Here is a 24,123-nt window from a genome sequence, read left to right as displayed (position 1 = left end):
GACTTCCTTACCACAATTTAAAAAAATTCTTCAGCCATGTAATACCACAATACTTGGAAATATTTCAACATGGGAGCTTTTGTGGGCATGACTCAGCAATATCCGAGCTGCAACAGTGTGAAATAGTCATTCCTATAGACATTGTGGGGGGAAAGGACAAAGAAATAAGATGGTATTCATAAGCATGTAGTAATATTTTACTAGTGACCATAGTGATTAAAAACAATGACCAATATAATAGAATCTTGCAATAGTAGGATCAGCTTCAAAGAAGCTATAGTTGGGGAAAATTGTGATATTGTGCTCAGCAGGAAGTATTTAGCATCAGTAAAACCATTTCTAAGAACAATCAGAGCTAAGGGGATTTTTATTTCTGACCTGACAGAATATATAGCACTAGAGTATTGGTGGAGGATAAGCACCATAATCAGAAATCAAATATGGTAAATTACTAGGTAAACTTCTGGATAAGTACACCGAGAAGAATTCCCTTATTAAATTGAATTTCACCAAGAAATCCAATATGATCCTAGTGCAGTTTTAAACATCTGCCTGATGCTCTCCTGAGCAGATAATCTTTAGCAATGCTAAAACATAGGTACAATCAGTGTTAAGAACATGTCCTGATGTCTTTGGTTCTATACTATGTCTCTAAGCTATACAGGCACTTGTTGATGGCCCTACAAGCAGTGCCAGGGGTGAGTTCCCTATCTTGGCACAAGTCTCAAGCTAGATCAGTGGGCCAGTACCGCAATTTTTGTGCCATATTTAACCCAGCACATCTTGTAGGCAGGACACATTGGGGGGGGGGGGGTCAATGTTTTATGAATGGAATAGTGTTCCAATCCATCCACAGGAAGTCTTGTCTGATTTTAGGAGATGGACATTTCAATAAAATGATTCCTAATGATATTTGGCTGTACTTATAGAGAGGAGCCAGCATAATCATCACAATATACACTTCATCCAACAACTGAAGGAAATCAATGCAGAGTCCTACAGAAAAACGTCATGTGAAGCCTCAGGAATCCTGTGGAAGAGGGATAGGATGGATTGTAGGTGCCAAAGGGGTCAATGACACCACAACAAAAACCCACAGAATCAATTAACCTCGGTTCCTTGGGGCTTATAGAACCTCAATCAGCAACCAGGCAGCAAGCCTGAATGGATCTGACCTAGGCACTCTGAATATATATTGCTTTTGTGTAGCTTGTTATCTGTGTGCGCCTCCTAACAGTCGGAGCAAGGGCTGTTTCTGGATCTCTTGGCTGGTTTTGGGGTCATTTCCTTGTACTGCATTGTCTGGCCCAGGCTTAACACTCAGGGAGTTGCTTAGTTTTATATCAGCCTGCTATGGCATGTTTGGTTGGTACACTTGGAAGCAGGCCCTCTTATAAGGGGCAACAATGAAAGACTGGACTATGGAAGAAGAGTAGGGAGGGAATATTGAGGTAGAGATACAATATATGAGAGAGAAAAGGCCAAATATTTTAAAGAATATGTCCTGAGAACTCAAATTTCAGGAGTTTGAAAACTTGCTTTGCAGACTACCAGAACAGCAATGTAAATAAAACATTTCAGTGGTGTCTCTTTGTTTCTTCGACTATAAAGTGTATATGTGGTAATAGCTGTTGCACACTATTTTTCTTAGGAATAAGCCCATTTTGGAATTATACTATCAGAGTATGTCTAGATTTTGAATTTACCAGATACAGAAACACAATTACTATCACTATAGTTACTCTTTTCATTCTGGTGAGTAGTTAAAATTATATACAAATTCAACTATGTAAATCACTTAAGGATGATAATTCCCTTATTTGTAATTCAGCATAAAGACATGCATATGTATTCATTATCGACAAATGAGACAGAAAAGGAAGCACATCAGTATATAGGTGGATAACTCATACATATGAAAAGATAAAATGAATTTTTGGAAGATAAATTCATGGTATACATTATTTAATGGCAATCTCATCCATTTTAATTGTATTTACCTTGAGTAAAACCATATGATAATTTTTAATCAATTCTTTTAGTGTGGATCTCTCCATTCCTTTAAATTTGTGATATTCAATCATCAACTTTTATCCTTTCACACCCAGAACTTATTCAACCACATTTCTCATTTCATGGGTCAGTTGCTTTCTTTGTTCTCATCCATGGAGGATAAACCCAACATTTTTTTTTTCACTGAATTCCTGGCGGGTAGTGTGAGACTTATCTTTATTTTGGATCTTGGCTTGTCACAGATGAATTGCTTCTCTTTGATACAACTGGGCCAGTCTATCTAGTGTGGGGAAAATGCCATCTCCATGGAAGAAAAAGCTCAATTCAGAATAAAGAGATGCTTCTCTTATTTAAAATGAATGGTGCCTATTGGTGGGTGACAAATCCATAGACACTTTAAAGCTGCTAGTCAATTGACTCTGGAAAGATAGACACAGCAGCAAAGATACTTAGACTGTACAACTGAACCAGAAATACTGTCTCCTAGTGTAAATTTACTAAATGTGAGCAACAGCTGTTAAAACCTTAATTTTTGTTCAGTAAGTAAAACAAGAATCAAGAGTATATTGCATCATTTTGTCAAAAAGAAGCTTTATATTTATAGGATTGCAAAAACCTTTTTAAGGAGTTGAGATGAACCATGTAAGTTAAAGTTTCTGTCTAGATGTTTTTTCTGTCTTTATCCTTTTAGGAAATGTTCCATTTTTTCTCCTTTATTATAATCTCAAATTTAAAAATTTATTTTACATATAATTATATCTAGAAATAGGAGTGTTTGTAATATCATTTGAGCTACGGTAATACTTTTCATTTTTAATTAAGTAGTAAAAAATATTCATTGAAATAAATGATCAGGCTTACAGTTGAAAATTGATTAAGAAATATAGTATAATATTTTAAATATGTGTATAGAAATTTATGTTATTAGAAAAATTTACTGTATCAAATTAACAAAAATTAATTCTTCACAGAAACTATATATTCCAGAGATTTCTAAGTATTTAAGTATGGCTGAGAGAAATAAGCATTTTTATGCAAATTCTGTATATTCAACTGTTACACGAACTATTAAAAAGTAGAAAATTACATATTTAGATAAAATTCTCTATCATAGCAATTTTTACAAAATTGATGTAAACAAAGTGTACATCAATCAATGTACTCTATGTTTTTATGTAAATATCTTATGGTCTTTTACTGGCATAACACAGATTATGTTGTTTTTATACTCAGCTTGACATATCTGCCCCTTCAAGGAAGCTCAGGTTTGTTTTTATTCTTTAAATGCTTATTTTTGTACCCACAGAGATCCGAGTACAATATCTACTTTAGTACTGTTATTCTTATGGCTGCATCATATTTTGTAATCACTCCCTCCATCACCTTCTGATTGGTGTAATGAAGAGCTGAATGGCCTATAGCAAACTAGGAGAGTACAGGCAGGACATTGGAGAGAGATAGAACCGTGGGAGTGAATCAGGCACTGGAGACTGTCCAGTCAAAAGAGGAGGAAGAAACAGGTACCTGTCCTGAGGGAGGTGAAGAGCCATGTGGCTAACCTAAATTCATATACATAGGTTAATTTAAGTTATAGGAGCTAGTTGGGAACAAGGCTAAGAGAAGGCCAAGTTTTCATATTAATAAAATGTCTCTCTGTCATTATTTGGGTGGCTGGCAGGTCAAGACAGTCTGCGATAGATTGGTGTTTATTTTTCTCCTTTGGTAAAAGCAGAGTAATTTCTAGTACCATGGTCAGTACCGCTGCTCTGTCAGGTAAAAGTCTCTATGTAGGCATCAGAACTACTTCTCTTTCTTCACTAAGTTGTGTGGAAGTTGTTTTCAGCAAGAGGGCCTTATGGTCAGTTTGTGGAGACCAAACAATAGCTTTGGCAACAGCATGAGTTTTAGGGAAGGGTTTTTTAGCCACCTACTCGATTTGATTTAACTCATTTCTGTTACTGAAAGCTTCATTTGATAACTAGAAATGTCCAATTTGGACTCTCTTTCCCCTCCTATTTGGCAATTACATTTAGACTACCTTATATATTTCAGGAGCCTTCTATTGTGTTATATTTTCATGTGACACCTAAAATGGCCCTTAGTTTTATCTGTCACTCGTCATATGTTCTCCGTTGCTCCACTATTCCTTTCCAAATCAGGAGATTTTTCTATTATTTTCTTTTATTTCCATTATATTACTAAAAGAAGATGTTTTATTGTTCTACTTTTTCTGCTTGTCTTATTAACTAATACTTTGTAATATTTAAAATAAATTTTAAATTTTAATATATTTTAATCACATGCTTACCCTCTGTAAATGTTTTGATATCCTATACTCAACCCTATTTTTAAGTTCTTTCTTAAGAAACAAACCAAAAATCCAATAAAACAACAATGATTAGACAATAACATGCATTAATACCGTCATTAATAAAATAATGAAATGTAACCAAATAAATGCATACACACAAAAAACAACTTATAACAAAATAAAACAGAATAAGATTAAAAAAAAAATCATATCAAATAGTACAAGACTTGACATCAAAAAGTTTACCTAAACAGATTATATTATACAACAGTGGTTAATAGTAAATATTACTTATATATAGTCATACAAATATATATTTATATATACTTATAATATCATTTGTAAGTATACATAAAATTAATAACAGTAATGACACAAAGAAAAGAGCTGAGTATACGGTGAAATTATAACAGATTGCCACTAACCTTTCAAATTCTTTGAAAATATATTTCAATTATCTGCATATAGTATATGCTCTACTCTATGACAGTAAAAATTTTTATTTTATATTATATATTTATATAGTTTATAAATATATACTAATCGACCCTAAAACAACATCATAAACTATTAAATTACAACAAAATATCAATAAAACTGTATGTACAATTACATTGGACACCATAGACCTATATATCAATGGAAAGAAAGAAATTGTCATGGTGAATCAAGAAGAAAAACTGCAGTAAATGACTCACATAATACACTTGCCTTTATTGCGAAGAGAAATATTTTTAAGAGCCAGAGAAAGATGTTACTACTATTCAAAGGAGGCGAAGTAATTGTTCATTAATGTCAAAACAAATGAGTATTGTGTAAAAAAAATTACTGCAGAAAAATTGGGGCATTATATAAATAAAACATCCCGCTCGCTAAGATACAACAATCTTTACTATGTACATAACAATGAATTTTCACTCAACACCTGATATAAAGACAAGGTATAATGGTGATAATAATGAACTCACTATTTTATATATAGTCATTAATACATAGCCTTTGATATGGCCTTGTGGAAATAGAGGATAACACACACAAAATTTGATGCCAAGCATTAAATATGCTTAGTAATGACATTAATCAGGTGGATATAAGTAATGTTTAATACTAGCTCACTCCAAAGTACAGAATAGATATTTTCCTTAAGCTTACATGATATAATAAGCAGAAAAGACATGATAATTGATAAAACATAAAGCAGTACATTTAAAAATATTAAAAAAGAGCACAACATAATTTTTCAGGCAAAATTGTAGTATAATCTTCAAAAATAATTTAAAAACTTAAAAATACCAAAGTATTTAAAATTAAATTCATTTTTGTTTTATATAATAATGTTTCTCTGAGCATCAATTTCAGTTTTTCAATAGGACTACTTTAGTCTTATAAGTATTAACTCACTTTTTAAATTTTAAAATTATATTCTAAAATTAAATTTAAAAAATTTAAATTATTCACTTTACATCCTGATTATAACCTCCTCTCTTGTCCCCTCCAGGTCCCACCCTCCCTTCCTCATCCCCTCTACACCCCTTCCCTAGTCCTCAGTAATGCAGAGCCCCCTCCCCTACCAATTGACCCTAGACTACCTAGTCTCATCAGGATTGCCTGCATCCTCTTGCTCTGTGGCCTGGTAAGGCATCCTGCCAGGGAGAAGTGATCAAAGAACAGACAACAGAGTCTATGCCAAGGACGGCCCCATCCTGAGTGAGGTAATTGAGACACAGAAGGACATTCGTGTTGCATACTCACTTCCAATTCAATTTTTTAATTCATGGTTTATATATGTGGAAAAGTCAAATTAGTGGAAAAAAGAATAAATGTCTACAAAGTCTAAATAATAACTTATAGCAAAACAAAACCATCACTTTTAATTTACACTTTGTTATCTTACTTAAATTGCTCCAATTTTTAATGTATCGTCTGTAGCTGATATTTTCTCAGCTTAGCAGCTTATGGTCCCCCTTCAGATGAGTGCATTGTATAAATAAATGACTGTTTAATTATATTGGACAGTTCTTAATTTATATTTTGATCTCGTAAAAGAAAGACTATGCATTTTCTCAATGTCAAACAAAAATAAAATACCGTTGATTCGTATTGAGGAAAAATTATACCTGTCTTTCTGCCATTAGCTTACAGAAGTTTTATCAAATAGTGTATTTCTTTCAGCACAATCTGTCTTGCTAAAGTTGTAAGAGCTAATATATCATGAAGAAAGCACAACAATTAGGAGACACCATAATTGAAACTAATGGAATAGGATGCTATCGTGAACGATTAACAATAGAATTTTTGTTTAGTCCATCATTCATCTCATTAAGGATTCTACTTTGATGAATTGTATATAGATATAAATATCCCTCAAATGTCAATATACTTTAGTTTGATTTATTAGGAAGACATTTTGAAATTATCCTTTAAAGAAGATGCTAAAAGTCTTATTGTTCACACAATAGATTCAATATAATGAACCCATCTGCTCTAATATAGCAATATCATGATGGATGTATCATTTAACCTTCAATCATTCAGAGACAAATATTATCACCTATTTAAAATTTGAGAAGTATATAGTAGTCAGAATTTGAAAAGAGTGTATTTTATGTAAAATGTGTGACGAATATGTAACTAGCTGTAGAGGCTTTGAATTGAAAACACACAGACATGAACAGTATTGCCATGAGGATGATGCTATGTCTGTCTGTTTTATTCATCTTATGGATTTTCCACAGAGTACCAACAAGAACATGGAGTCTGGAGGAATTTGCTTATGGGAACACTGTACTTGACATGAGGTATAAAGAAAGTTTACTCAATAAGTGCTATTCTCTACACCACAGTAATTGATGAAGGAAGAAACTTGTGTTTCTTTTCAGAACCCTAATAATTAATTTTAAAAAGGGGCAGTCATATTATGACATTTGTATAAAAAGACATTTGTATAAAAAAAAAAAAACAACAAATATCCAAGGGATTAAGCTATGCTGCTTGTCTTATTTCAACATGTCCTATATCAACGCAGTTTAATCCTTTGAGTATTTAATTTGTTGCTATCCAATAGATATTAGAGGCAGCTTGTAATTTAAAGAATTTTTCCAATTGGGATGGAGAGATGGTTCAGAAGTTAAGAGCACTGACTGTTCTCCTGAGGTCCTGAGTTAAATTCCCAGCAACCACATGGTGGCTCACAATCATCTACAATGTGATCTCGGGGTCTTTCTGGTGTGCAGGCACTCATGTAGGCAGAGGCAGAGATCTGCATACAAATAAATAAATAAATACATCTTTTGAAAAATGTTTTTTTCACTTAAATGTTCTTGTTGAAACCAATATATATTAAGTGGATTTGTTAATTCATAAATCAAGGGATTGTACTGTCCATACTAGACTAGGCAGGCTGGGAAAATATACTGTTCACTGAAATAAGCATCAATGAATATAAGAGACCATGGATTTTAGAGAGTAGGAATGGTCTATAATATAGGTGAGAGAGAGCGAGAGAGAGAGAAAAAAGGAGATAGTCTAATTAAGTTATAATATAAAAAATAAAATAAAAATGAACAGATAATAAGTGAAAAACTAAGTACTTTGCAAGACTTAAATACTCAGATATGAGTGTTTGCTTAGGCTTCAGTTGAACAGCGCAGAATCTGAAGAAATGTTCTGTACTTTTCTGTAGTGATAAGACTGCAGGAACCAAAGTATCTTACTTTCCAAACACATCTGTGTTCAGCAGTTTTGATTTATAGGAAGTATTTGTGTTTCAGATTTGGGGAGATTTGTCCTAGTTTACTTCAAATAAATGGGCTTTCTATAATTTTTCTTTTACTTAAATATTATTTATTTAAAAAACACAAAAACAACATATAGAGAAATACATGTAGAGAGAAAATAAACTTTTGTCTTCTATGGCTTTGTTTGAACTTTTTCTTTCTTTCTTTCTCTTTTTCTCTTTGTCTTTTGTAAGTATCTTATAGTTTCTAGTTCTGTGTTTTATGACTTTTGTTTTTTGAGGGGCACAGTGTGTGTGTGTGTGTGTGTGTGTATGAAAGAGATGTATGCATGTGTGTGTATGTGTGTGTATGATATGTGTGCGTGTGTGTGTGTTTGGTGTATGTGTGTACGCATGTGTGTGTATATGCATGTGGGGTGTGTGTGTGAGTGTGTGTGTGCGTGTGTGTGTGTTTGGTGTATGTGTGTACGCATGTGTGTGTATATGCATGTGGGGTGTGTGTGTGTGTGTGTGTGAAAAAGAGATGTATGCATGTGTGTGTGTGTGTGATATGTATGTGTGTGTGTGTGTGTGTGTGTGTTTGGTGTATGTGTGTATGCATATGTGTGTATGCATGTGGTGTGTGTGTGTGTTTCATTTTTTTATTCTGCTTTCCTTGGTTGATTCTTTCTGTTTGTCTATTTGTTTTCTGATGAGATGGGAAAAATAAAGGTAATGGAGTTACGTAGGCAGGGAGGATCTGTGAGAATTTTGGGAAGGAGTAACTGTGATCCATAAAGATTGTAATTTTTTAAGAATTGTTTTCAGAAATTTATTTTTTTTAAAGTTAGTTATAGCTCCTTAAAATGTTTTGTAGACTATTGAAACATTTTCCTTGCAGCTAAATGAATTACCTTAAAATAGATCTTCAAATATTCTCTGTCCTAGAGAATTTATTAATAGTGGCTATTATGTGGAAATTTTTTACCTTATAGGTGAGTTAATAGTTCTGTGATGTTATTACTGATATTTGCTAGTGTAGGTTTCTATCTGTATACTGGAGGTTTTTATTACTTATTCATCTTCATATCTGGCTCTGTTTCATTGCAGAACTTTTAACTGACAACATAAATTATTTCTACCTTGTACTCATTGTCATAACTTTGCCAGTATATGAGAAATTAAGGCCAAATTTAACTTCAATTCACAGTTACTGCATTGATTAGCATGAACTGGGTCTTTAATGGGCTATACCATACTGGCTCTGGACTAAGCTTAGATTTCCAATCCACAGTGAATTACCCCTAGGCAGGAGTATAGAATTCTGCCAAGCACAGAACAACATCCTGGTGATCTCTGTATATATAGCCATATCAAATATAAGCAATACTGCTGCTAGTGAGAATTTAAAGCAAATGTAGGAAAGAACTCTTCTATAATTCATAATCTGTAGAAATTTCTATTCTCCAATTAGTCAGTATAATTAATTCAGTATTTTCAGCATAATCAGCAAGAGTGGAATAGTGTTTGTAGGTTATTTAGTTTTGATTTCCTATTATTATAAAGCCAATTCAAGATGCAACACTAAAATATCTTTCATAATTATATTAATTTATGGCCTCACAGACATGTTAGTTTTCTTGTACAAAGATTTAAGAATTTGTGGTAGTAAATGACTAACTGATATGTCTTACAATTCATTTCCCTGAAATCAGGCTTTATCTTGATGAAAATATTAGAATATTATAGATATTTAAATTATTAAAGTATTGAGTTATTAAAATATTAATAATTTCTTAACTATACTTTCATGTAAATGTTTTATCTGTAAGAGAAAATATAGTTAAAGTTATATATTACTTTATTAGCTTGAGAAAATAAAACTGCAAAATCTGTATAAAGACTTTGGTATTGAAACTTAATCTCCTTTCATGCAAAAAAAAAAAAAAAAAGAGTTTTGTTTTATTTGCTTTTTCTATCATCTCAGGTTGTAGCATTCTCTAAGAAATAAAAGTGGCCATGAATTTCTTTTGCTAAAGTAGCAAGCCTATTAATAGGATGGGCAGAGCATTACAATGCTTCATTGCTTCCAGCCTATAGAAAAGAATACAAGGACTTCCCTCAAAATGGAATTGAAGCAAAATTACCTCAAGGAGACATTCCAGTATAGAATAAGAGAGAAAAAAAAATAGTATTTCCTATTTTCCTTCAAGGCCAGAGGAGGTGAACATCTTTTTATACAACTGTATACATTTCAGAAATTTAATCATTCAGAAACAGTTTTTTTCTGGCTTCAATTAAGGTAACAATGGTATGGATACAAAGCTAGCAGTTATAATCAAACAGAACGTAAGATTTGTGTGAGATTGCCACCTTGTAGTTTGAAAATCAACACTCCAGCCTAATGTTTAGGTTATAAAAGCTGTGAAATATTCCACATTCTCTGTAAATATTTTGTAATGGCATTAAAAAAGAGTTATTTAAACTTAAAAATGCCCAGCAGATATTTTCAGTGAAATAAAGCTGGTTTTCAAACATCAGTTTACAGTGTTCAGCATTTGGTGTTTAAAAAATGACTTAGAGAATCATATATCAGAAAGTAAGTAACAATGAATATTACAAATCTGCATACTAGCCCAAGGGACATGTCCCACGAAAGCCTTCACTTACCAGGAAACTGGGACAGAGGGGAGGGCATCCTATTGGGACTCTAAATGAGAGACGCATGGGAGAATAGCAAAATAAAAGGATACAGAGGGTCCTAGAAATCTACAAGTAGAACAATATGATAGGCAGATTTGGGCCCAGGGGTCCCGCTCAAACTAAGGCACCAGCCAAGGACAACACAGGAGGTAAGCTTTAAACCCCTTCCCAGATCTAGCCAATGGTCAGAATATTCTCCACAGTTGAGGGGAGAGTAGGATAGGACTTTCTCACATACTATGGTGCCTCACATTTGACCTTGTTCCCTGGAGGGGGAGACCTGGTGGCACTCAGAGGAAGGACAGCAGGTTGCCAAGAAGAGACTTGATACCCTATGAGCATATACAGGGGGAGGTAATCCCCCTCAGGAACAGTCATAAGGGAGGGGAATAATGGGAAAATGGGGGGGGGGAATGGGAGGATACAAGGGATGGGATAAAAATTGAGATGTAACAAGAATAAAGAAATAATAATAATAAAAAAAAAGGAAAATGGAATTTCCTGTAATTTTATATGGATTAAGAGTAGGGGGAACAGGAAGATACAAGTGAGGGGATAACTATTGAGATACAATCTGAATAAATTATTAAAATAAAAAAAAAAGGTAAAAATTTAGAAAAATGTGTGTAATTTACACACTACTCCACAAAATCAATTCAAGTTATTTATATAACAGAATTTTAAAATGTTTTTTAATTTAAATTTTCGACCAGAGTATAGGTAAATTTAGAACCAACAGTATTATCAACAATATTTGCAGGAGGAGGTTCTATGGAACCACTTTGATCGATGACTCAAATAGATGTAAGCTATTTATCCTACTGGGGAGTTTTATTTGTTAGCATGTGCCATTTAGTTGGGTATTGTATTTTCTATTTTATGGTAGCTCCTTTTAAATTAATTTTATATAGTCATATATTTTAGGAAGCAACTTAAAAATATTCCAATATTGCATTTATCTTTAGAGTGACTTTTCTCACATAATCACAGTGTTTTACATTTATAAGCAGCCATCTGGGTTCTGGGTATAAAACCCAACCCTCCTGAATAGAAGCCAGTGCTATGACCTACTGAGTAATCTCTAAGGAGCATGTACATTTTGTTTATGCTTTACAATGAAGCTAATCCTGCAGTGTATGAATGATACATTGAGGCATTATAACTTTTCAATCATTCAAGCTTGGTGAAGATGGTACAGTCTGATGCATACACACTGAGAACATTTCTACTCTCACTTGCCATGCTCTATGGGGATTTGTTACTTTTCTTTCTGCCATTGTGTAAGTGCCAAGTATTATCTCCCATGCTTGGAGAGATATTCTACTGAGGTACAGCTCCGTGTTAAAGAGCAGTACGTTGCATTCCAGAGAATCCAGATTCAGACTCGAACACATACTAGACAGCTCACACCTGCATGAAACTCTAGCTTTAACTCAATAACCTCTTCCTGCCTTAGTAAGGAGTTGCACACATGTACACATGCATACATGCTGACAACATACACATGTAAATAAAAAACAAAACAACTATCTATTCTTTTACAAATCATGTCCTTTTATTTTACTATTATGTATAAATATTTTTATATAAATTACTAGTATTGGGTGTTATTTACTTACTTATAGCATTTTACAATTTTCTATTTTTGTAAAACATGTGCACAGAAAAGAGCAGATTTCATGCTTTGGATTTTGTTACATTTGAGTGTTGGCATACTTTAAAAAGATTTAATAAACAAATAGGCAGCCATAAAGTTTGTATATGTGTGAGGTTCTTATGGTTTTTTTCTTAAGGAATTCTATTGTTTTGTTTGCTTGCTTGCTTTCTAGACACAGAGTTAGAGACAAAATGAGACAGGAAGAGGATGCACTTGGAGGTATGAGAAGGTTGGAAGATTCAGGGAAGAGCAGGGTGAGGAAAAACTGTCATCAGACTATATTGTACAAATCATTTTCAAAAAAGAAGATAAAATAAATTGGGCTTTTTAACAGACTGTTCTTTACCTTGCAAATATGGGCTCCATTTGCTGATGCTAATGTTAAGTAGAGAATCATCACACACTCTCTACTGATGTTGACTCGCATGAACCAGAGCTGGATACACTAATATCTTTGGGACAAGAGGATAAACAAAGACAGAATAGTATAATGTATGTATTTTGATTTTTACTATTTTGAATACCTGTGATAAAACTGTGACCATAGAAATAAAGATTGCTCTACAGATTAATGTTTTAGTAAGATATAAAATTATCATTTTTGCTACAAAGGGAAGGGTGTGTATAAATAATAAATATTTTATAACATTGTTTATAACTGAAATTAATACTAGAACCATGTGCTAAATTACAAAGTCATATTTGTGAACACAGCATTAGTTTTGATGGTATTCAGTGAAAATAGTTTTGATAAATTCCTAGATTATAAATCAAATACCAGCATATATTTGAAATTCACTGATCTGTTTCAATGTCACATATTAATAAATGGTTTTTCCAGAAGAACAAACACCTTACACTTTAACTGTCTATATTTGTATACAAAAATGCATAAGGTTTTACATAACTTAGTGCTACAGCTGTTATTATTGATATTTTCAATCATGATAAGTTGAAGCCTTGGGAACCTGTCATTGTTTGAGTTTCAAATTCACACTACAGATGTTTATTGATGTCTCTTAATGCAAATGTCTCTTTGTGCCTTATATTATTAAAGTAGATGTCAGGATAAAAATGGGGAAAGGTGAATGCATAACAAATACACAACAGTTGATTTATATCAACAAAGTAGTCTGTGCACTGATGAAGCTTGTCAAAAAAGGAACGACATGATATACAAAATTAAAAGGGTACATGCACATGAATGCACACACATACACATAAACACACACATGCAGGCATATATTATATATATATATATATGTATGCATATAAACAAAAAGCACATACACATACACCAGTGATCTCAACATTATTTAATGAATCCAAGATTTTGCTGATTATAATCTCTGAAAACTTTTCAACAAATAAGAGTTTAGTTTCTGAATATACTTCTTACCAATGGACCTAATCGTACTTTCCAGCCTAGTTCTAAGTGTTTATGTATATGAACCAAGATAAGACAATGGGATGAAGTATTGAATCGTTGATCTCCATATGGTAGAACCTTTCAAAATTGGGTTAATTTGAAAGGCGAGGATGAGTTATTAAAAGTCATACTGAAGTCTGCTTATCAGGATCCTTCCATTTCTATCTACCCCTGCTGATTATGCTTTGATAGAACTATTTATTTAAGCACCAATTAAAAAATTATAGCCAGTAAAGATTTATTTTGAATGAAAATGTAATTTGCCAAACTGTTTACAAATATTCAAAAATACCTATAACTTTTTCCTATTTTGAGACTTCCTCCAAGTTCCTAGATCTGTTAAAAGAAGTTGATGACTTTCACAGGATAGAATACTATTTTCTAGAATAGAGAAAACCTGAGAGAAACTCCACCATAAAAATTAAAGATGGCAATACCATACTACCAATATTTCATATTTTATGGCATTACTATTTGTGTTTGGGGCAGACTGAAAATCTATTTTTATTATGCTCTCTGAGATGGCACTTTGAATTTAAGCCCCATTTTCCATGGACTATAGCTTTTCCACTGAATACCTTTGGGGCTAAACTTAATCATTCTGCTTCATAGCTAGGATGAAATAATTCAGAAAGTTTGGGGAAATGTCCTTTGCCAAGTTGATTTAGGTAACTATAGGGAAATTCTTTGTGGATTTTCCAACAATATATAATTTTATTCTCTAATTCTTCACATATATTATTTTAAATAAAATAATACTTTAATCAAAATTTTCTATAAACTGTACTTGATGATAATCATGTTACTTATACAAAATGATGAATAAAATAGTCTCTTTATGACACTGTCTAGTTTATACCATAAATTCTGTATGATCTTCCAAATCCATCAGAAGGCTTTTGTAGAAAGAAACTGCTGTTTTCATTTGCAAGATGACTAACCACCTTCTAAAGATACACAACTGCAATGGCTACTTAAGGCAGTCTCATTGGCTTATGTCAGCTGTTAAATTTGTCCATTGTCTAACATCTAAATATATACACATAGGTCTATTTTTGCATTCTTTCCACAAAAAAAATATAAAATTAGAAAATGCAAAACAGTGAAAAGAGATCACAGAGGGTAAAAATGGCTAATACCCATATAGCTACCCTGAGTTTCACCTCTTCGGAACTTTCAGAGGCAAAGAGGAATATATGTAGTCCTTAACATCAGTTATTGTATTTGAAGCATCCTGATATTTCCTGTGTTTATCTTAATCCAGTGAAATTTTATCCCTTCAAAGGGAAAGGAGAAAAGTTGTACAAAAGCCTCAAAACATGTGCATGCAGGAGAACGGGACATTGAATTAGTTCCTTAACAGGTACACAAAGGTGGGTCTTTGTACATATGTATGTATCACGTATACACTATATGTGTTTGTGTGTGTGTACAGTAATAAAACTAGACTGTATAGGTTATATATAGAGAGATAGTAAATTGTAGTCATATTTATATATATGCACGGATAAATTAAACTGTATTTATATTTTATTTAGGTTTAATAATCAGTTTAATTAAGCATGTTCTAGGCTTTAAAAAAGCATGATTAATTTGGCTTATCTTAACAATTCTTGATTTAAAATATGTAGCACAATGTTTAATCATCTTTCATTACAAAATATGTTACATATACATATATATGCTTAAAATGACCTCAATGTTTAACGAATTTTCCTTACAGAGTCTCTAATAGTTATTTTTGTTAAAAGTTAAGTAAGTCTCTAAATTTATTATTTATCTTTATTTACTTTTTTCTGTTTTATATGTACTATTCTCATAAATATTGCCAAAATTTTGACATAACCAAGTTATAGACACTTGTTTTATAGATCCAGAGAATGTACTGTATCCTGTGAAAATATTAAAGCAGGAGGAAGGGGCTTCTCATCCCACTACAGGTGACTAAGCCACCTTTCTCCTTTTTATTCAGATCAGTCCCTCAACACAGAATGGTGTTTGGCACTTCCAACCTCAACTAGCCAAATCTTGTTTCACAGACACACCCAGTCATTTGTTCCTATGGTGATATTCGATATTGAGAAGTTGATCAGTGCAAATAAACATGGCAAAGATGTTTATGAATTGCCTTTTTTGGTCCATCGAAATAATAAATTTGCTCCTCTCACCTAAAGTCCCAATAGGATGTCCTCCCCTCTGACCCACTTCCGGGTAAGAAGAGTCTTTCATGGGACACACCCCTTGGGCTAGTGTCTCGATATAAGTGAGTATATACCATTTGTCTCTTGCTGCTTCTGAGTGAACTCACTCATTATGATCATTTCTAGCTCAATCCATTTATCCACAAATTTCGGGAATTCCTTATTTTTAATAGCTGAGTAGTATTCCATAGTGTATATGTACCACAGTTTCTTTATCCACTCTTCTACTGAGGGACACTTAGGCTGTTTCCATGTTCTGGCTATTATGAATAAGGCTGCTATGAACATGGTTGAGCAAATTTTCTTGTTGTGTGCTGGAGCATCTTCTGGGTATATTCCAAGGAGTGGAATAGCTGGGTCTTGAGGAAGCCCTATTCCCATTTTTCTGAGATAGCACCAGATAGATTTCCAAAGTGGCTGTACTAGTTTACATTCACACCAGTGATGAAGGAGTGTTCCTCTCTCCCCACATCCTCGCCAGCATGGTACCACAGTTTCTTTATCCATTCTTCTACTGAGGGTCACTTAGGCTGTTTCCATGTTCTGGCTATTATGAATAAGGCTGCTATGAACATGGTTGAGCATATATCCCTGTTGTGTGGTAGAGCATTTTCTGGGTATATTCCAAGGAGTGGAATAGCTGGATCTTGAGGAAGACCTATTCCTAGTTTTCTGAGAAAGTGCCAGATAGATTTCCAAAGTGGCTGTACTAGTTTACATTCACACCAGCGATGAAGGAGTGTTCCTCTCTCTCCACATCCTCGCCAACATGTGGTGTCACTTGAGTTTTTAACTTAGTCATTCTGAAGGGTACAAGATGGAATCTCAGTGTCGTTTTGATTTGCATTTCTCTGATGACTAAAGAGGCAGAGCATTTCTTTAAGTGTCTCTCAGCCATTTGATATTCCTCTGCTGAGAATTGTCTGTTTAGTTCTGAGCCTCATTTCTCAATTGGGTTATTTGGTTTGGTGGTGTTTAATTTCTTGAGTTCTTTATATATTTTGGATAGTAGACCTTTGTCAGATGAAGGGTTGGTGAAGATCTTTTCCCAGTCTGTAGGTTGTTGCTTCGTTCTCTTGACAGTGTCTTGACAGTGTCTCCTGCCTTACAGAAGCTTCTCAGCCTCATGAGGTCCCATTTAATAATTGTTGACGTGTTCTTGTTGTTGGTGTTCTGTTCAGGAAGTTGTCTCCTGTGCCAATGTGTTCCAGGCTCTGGGGAGGACATCCTATTGGGACTTTAGGTGAGAGAAGCATGGGAGAATGGGGAAATAGAAGGATCCAGAGGCTCCAGGAGACCTGCAAGAAGAATGTTATGATGGGCTGATCTAGGTCCTGGGGTTCTTCCTGCTCAAACTATGGCACCAGCCAAGGAAAATATAGGCAGTAAACTCTGAACCCCTACCCAGACCTAGCTGATGGACAGGACATTCTCCACCATTGAGTGGAGAGTTAGGTCTGACTTTCATACAAATGCAGGTGCCCCATTTCTGACCACGTCCCCTTGATGGAGAGGCCTGGTGACACTCAGAGGAAGGATAACAGGTCACCAAGAAGAGACTTGATACCCTATGAGCACATACAAGTGTAGGAGGTCCCCATCAGTCACAGAAATAGGGGAGGAGAGTAGGGGGGAAGCAGGAGGGAGGATACAAGAGATGGGTTAATAATTGAGATGTAATATGAATAAATTGATGAATAAAATATATATATATATAAATAAATTTGCTCATGAGACAGAGGAAAGATAGTTATTCTGGATTTGAAAGAACAAAATAGGACATATCATGGAGGAAATAATATTCATTATTGTGAAGCATATGCAGTGTCAAATGACATTTCTAGTACATATATTTCTATTCACTACTATTCAAAGACCATTTTTAAATAAGAAATGAAAGATAAAAAATATTATTATAGGTTTTGAAAGTTGATAATTTCTCGATTTCAATTCAAAGTTATTTTCTTTTTTCATCTACCACTAGAATAAATTGCAAAGATTTCACCATTTCTCCAGTTCCACAGATTTAGTTTAAAAATCAAACTTGGCCTTAAAATAACTTATTTGTTTCCTGTTGAGCACAATAATGTTGTCTTTGAAAGTACTGAGTGTTTATGAACGATCTATACAATTACATAACTGAGTCAATAATATGCCAGTGTGTATTATATTCATTATTATTACTATTAACATAATTTTACTCATTGATGTATTTGTTCACTCTGGTAAATTGTATTCACTGATACTTTTATGTAAAAGTTTACATCAGTACAAACTTCTACTATCTTGGTACATTAATAGGCATGAGCTAAATTATGTTTCTAACTGTATTTAGACATATTTTGACATGAGAGTTAATGAAGAGAGATGACTAGTATTTATAAGGCTGTGAGACAGTTGCTCCTCCAATTGTTGCCATGGTGAAAGCAAGGAATATAGGGACTGAGCAATTCCAGCTAATGTTTTCAGTACTTTTCAGTGAAAACTTATGGTTACAGTTCAAAAAAGGGAAAAGAGTAAGCCATTGCCTTGAAATTACCCATGAAATTTATAGACGAGAAACAGGAAGTTGCAATTCATTAGGCTTATTTCTCTGTAGATACGATAACATAGTAATTCTGATAAATGGGATGAAAATGTATGTATTTTAACGTAAGTCTGTTAATTTTCAGTCCCTACATGAGCTTGATAAATTGTTTAAGGAATATTTTATAACATTTGTAAAGATATCATTTTCCCAAATAAATTGTTTTCTATTGCTTGCAGTCCCAAATAAATGTTTTTTAAAATATTATGTGAAAACATGTTTGAAGTTTTATTTAATATATAAAATAAATGACTTTTGATGGAGTTATGTAGACAATGCCCCAATTAGGCATAATATATGACCAGATAAATGCCTATTAACATAAACTAGTTACATAATTTTGAGCTACTGTCCAAAAGGTTCCATAGACACACCTCAAACATTATAGGCTATTGCCAATGCTACTGCTAAACTTATACAACATGATGATAAAACTCTCCTGATAAAGAATACACATATATTGTCCTTACAGGCTAATGTTTATAATGCTACAAAGTACTATATTTACTGTAAGAGGAGCAAAGTAATCATTGATCTCACTTAGCTTTAAATACTGTAAGATATAGTAGCAACTTGCCTTTAAGACAAAATATTTTCTGAATGAGAATTAAGCATTCTCTCTAGGTTCATCCTTGTTATTTAGTTTCTTTAGGTCTGTGTATTGTAGTTTGGTTATCCTGTATTATTTGGCTAATATCCTCTTAAAAGTGAGTATATCATATGCATGTCTTTCTGGGTATGGGTTCCCTCATTCAATATGATTATTTCTTGTCCCACAATTTGCCTTCAAATTTCAAGAGTTGCTTGTTTTTAATAGCTGAATAGTATTCAATGATGTATATGTACCAAGTTTTCCTTATCCATTCTTCTGCTGAGGGACATCTAGGTGGTTTCCAGATTCTGGCTATTACAAATAAAGCTCCTATGAGCAAATGTCCTTGTTGTATGGTGGAGCACCTTTTGAGTATATACCCAGGGTGGAACGACTGGATCTGGATGTAGAACTATTCCCAGTTTTCTAAGAAAGCACCAGATTGATTTCCAAAGTGGTTGTATAAGTTTGCACTCCCACCAGCAGAGGACAAATGCCCCCCTTTCTCCACATCCTCACAAGCATGTCTGTCATTTCAACTATTTTCTTTATATATGTATATATATATATATATATATATATATATATATATATATATATATATATGTATAAAATGTATAAAATAAACTTCCTATAGCAAGAAGAACTACAAAACAATCAGTAAGTTTATATATGTTATATTCAGTGTTTTGATTATTTGTATTTGGCTGCCTTGAAGAAAATATCTTTCCTATCTTGGTGCATCTAAAATTCTGAGTGCAAATCAATATCTATTATATCTCATTTTTATCAACTTAAAACATCTACCTAGATGTAAAAATATCTTAACCCCTAAACAACTAAGCTTCATTGTAAAACTAAACTGTCTGGTCTTCAACTCCATCAGAGACTCAAGAAGGAATAAAATTAATTACCTGAATAGATGGAAAGTACAGGTTAGCAGCTTTCAAAATGAGAAAATGACAGAGACTCTTAGCTGCCTGGTCACCCAAATCATTCTATAACATTGAAGCATCATCTACAAACTTCTGGCCCAATATCTGACAGATAATAATTGTAAGGCAGAAACTATTGAGGACTTGCTTACCCTGTGCTGGCAGAGTTTGGCTTTTGTCTCTGCCTGCATCCCAGCTTGCCCATTTTAGGCAGAATTCTGTCTGTGGCAGAGATGAGGATATTTTGCCCAGTGGCTAGTGTGCCACATTTGAAGCCATCTCAATAAAGAGATTCTTTTTTATTATTATGTACTTAATTTATTCTGATTACAACTCAATTGTTATCCCATCACCTGTATCCTCCCGTTCCCTCCCACTTTCACCCTATTTCCATTCCCTAGGTCTAAGACCGAGGGGGACCTCATCCCCCACCATATGGTCATAGGCTATCAAGTGTTATCTTGGTAGCCTGCTTAATCTTTCTTTGAGTGCCATCAGGCTTCCCCACCAAGGGGAGGTATTGAAATATGGGGTATCAATCTCATGGCAGAGTCAGTCCCCATTCTCCACATAACTGTGGAGAATGTCCTGTCCATTGGATAGATCAGAGTAGGGATTCAATGTTTACTACTTGTATTGGCCTTGGTTAGTGCAATAGTTTGAGCAGGCCCCCCAGGCCCTGATCATGATGCTCTTCTAGTAACTTCCTAGGACCCTCTGAGTCCTTCTATTTCCCCATCTCCTATATTTCTCTTACCTAGAGTAGGTACGACGTCCTCACAACTATCCCGATCTCCTGGTAAGTGAAGACTTTCATGGGACATGCCTTTTGTGTTAGTGCTCAATTATAAGTGAGTATATACCATTTGATTCTTTCTGCTTCTGGGTTAACTCAACCAGTATGATCAGTAGTAATAAAGATGAATGGAGGAAATGAATAAAATTTGTAATCAAATGCAGAAAAACATAAGTAGGCTCTTTAATGCTCATCATATTCTTTCAGGTAGGGTTTGTGTTGTCAGGAGTTAGCCTGTGTTATTTTCAAATAATCTTGAAAACAATAAAAAAAATCTTTAAACACCATATTCTGTATGTCTCTGAGGTTTTTGAAGACTTATCTATTTTAACTTATATTTATCTGATACACTTAAGATGAATATTCTAATATACTATATATCATAATGCAAAACACCTTCAACATATTTAAATTTTTATATTTAAATGTCTTAATTTATTTGCATTTTCCTTGTAAGTTATAAAGCTATTGAAATAATTTTAGTAGGATAACAAGCTATTAAGGGACTTGCCCAAAATACATACATACTAAATAAAGTTTTAAACAGTTTTTAACACACTATTCTGTTTAAATTTCCATAGTCAACCTACAAACTAATAAAAATCGTGGAGACATGGGCAATAAAATCAGGGTTAGCCTCAACATAGACACATTAACATGTCTTGATAAATATTATTTATCCACAAGGTTTTTCTAATAAACTATGTGTCTTTGCAATTTGATGATGTTCTCCTTCATTTCTATGGGTTATGGTAAAGCAATGAACTTAAATTAGGACCCACTGAATCATGCAGGAAAACAATGAAATGTGATTCTAATAAGGCCAAAGACATGCTCTTCATCGATTACTTTTAGCTAGTGTATTTTTTATGACTCCAGTTCTGCGAAGAGTTGGAAATGAATGCAAACTTCTTAGGTCAAATATGGAATTACCAGTTGGATGGTCAGTGTGATGACACACATGCCGGCCAATCTTCTTAAGGCAACTGAGATTGTTTCTTCAGGTCAAGGACAAATATAATAGCCTGATGGCAGTCAGAATGATATATTTTATTAATTAGGTTTCTTTGCAGGAAACAAACATTGAGGAAACAATGTTAAAGACCACCGATGCATCTTTCACCAAAGATTGGAGTTCTTTTATTATTGAGGGATGTCCTGTTCATGTTCAAATTTCAAATCTCTAATTAAACATTTAAATAAAACCAATTTTACTTTATTCCTGCATATTTACTTAGTGTATTAATATTATATAATTTTAGTGTTAGTTACTTTACATTATTTGATTTTTTATTATTTACAAATAAGTATGAAACATAACAAAATGCACTTAAATTCATTTCAATTAATTAGATTAAATGGAAAATAAGAATGCTGACTTGCACTTGGCTTCTCAAATTATTAATTCAAATGTATAAAAATTAAATGTGCATGGCTGGAGAGATGTATCAGCACTTAAAAGTACTGTCTGAACTGAGTTCAATTCCCAGCAACCACGTGGTGGTTCACAACCATCTATACTGGAATCTGATGCCTTTTACTCCCATGCAAGCATACATGCCAATAGAGCACTCATATACATAAAATAAATAAATAAATCTTAAAGAAAGAATTTCCAAGACTCAAAAATAGTATTTAAAAACTAAGTATGTAAACTTTAATAATACAAGAGATTTTTCATTACTAAAGATAATTCTTTATCTAATAATGCTAATCATCGACTCAAATGAGTATGGGAGGCAAAAAAAACCCTTTATTTTCCTAGAACAAAATTTATTCATATAAATGCATTGTACTATGGTTTAGAATATTATCTGTATTTATGATCTAAAATGAAGTTAATAATAATATAAAGATATAATTTAAACAAGTAAACATTTGCAGGAAAGTTATCTCAGTGGCATATTTTCTTTGTAGGTAATAAAACTGTTAATGCAGATATTTCAGTGTTAAATATGCTTCTTTATCAAGAAAGATCCCAACATGAGCATTAGCAGGGCCCATTGCATCAAGAGGGATCACAACATGAGCATTAACAGGGCCCATTGCATCAAGAGGGATCACAACATGAGCATTAACAGGGCCCATTGCATCAAAAGGGATTACAACAAGAGCATTAACAGGGCCCATTGCATCAAGAAGGATCACAACATGAGCATTAGCAGGGCGCATTGCATCAAGAAGGACCACAACATGAGCATTAGCAGGGCCCATTGCATCAAGAAGGATCACAACATGAGCATTAGCAGGGCCCATTGCATCAAGAGGGATCACAGCAAGAGCATTAACAGGGCCCATTGCATTAAGAAGGACCACAACATGAGCATTAGCAGGGCCCATTGCATCAAGAAGGACCACAACATGAGCATTAGCAGGGCCCATTGCATCAAGAAGGATCACAACATGAGCATTAGCAGGGCCCATTGCATCAAGAGGGATCACAGCAAGAGCATTAACAGGGCCCATTGCATTAAGAAGGACCACAACATGAGCATTAGCAGGCCCATGCATCAAGAGGGATCACAGCAAGAGCATTAACAGGGCCCATTGCATCAAGAAGGACCACAACATGAGCATTAGCAGGGCCCATTGCGTCAAGAAGGACCACAACATGAGCATTAGCAGGGCCCATTGCATCAAGAAGGATCACAACATGAGCATTAGCAGGGCCCATTGCATCAAGAGGGATCACAGCAAGAGCATTAACAGGGCCCATTGCATCAAGAAGGACCACAACATGAGCATTAGCAGGGCCCATTGCATCAAGAGGGATCACAACATGAGCATTAACAGGGCCCATTGCATCAAGAAGGATCACAACATGAGCATTAGCAGGGCCCATTGCATCAAGAGGGATCACAGCAAGAGCATTAACAGGGCCCATTGCATCAAGAAGGACCACAACATGAGCATTAGCAAGGCCCATTGCATCAAGAGGGATCACAGCAAGAGCATTAACAGGGCCCATTGCATCAAGAAGGATCACAACAAGAGCATTAACAGGGCCCATTGCATCAAGAGGGATCACAACATGAGCATTAACAGGGCCCATTGCTTCAAGAGCATTTGAATATTTTTGCTTCATTTTCTGCAGCTCCTAAGTTAAACAGCTAGTAAAAATGCTGGAAAAGACAAAAACCATCGTAAATTGCACAATTTGCTGCATCATTCATCATCTACATCA

This window comes from Acomys russatus, chromosome 9 (genome assembly GCF_903995435.1).
Source record: "Acomys russatus chromosome 9, mAcoRus1.1, whole genome shotgun sequence".
Taxonomy (NCBI): domain Eukaryota; kingdom Metazoa; phylum Chordata; class Mammalia; order Rodentia; family Muridae; genus Acomys; species Acomys russatus.
The sequence above is the reverse complement of the archived record's forward strand: the minus strand, read 5'-3'. Positions refer to the sequence as shown.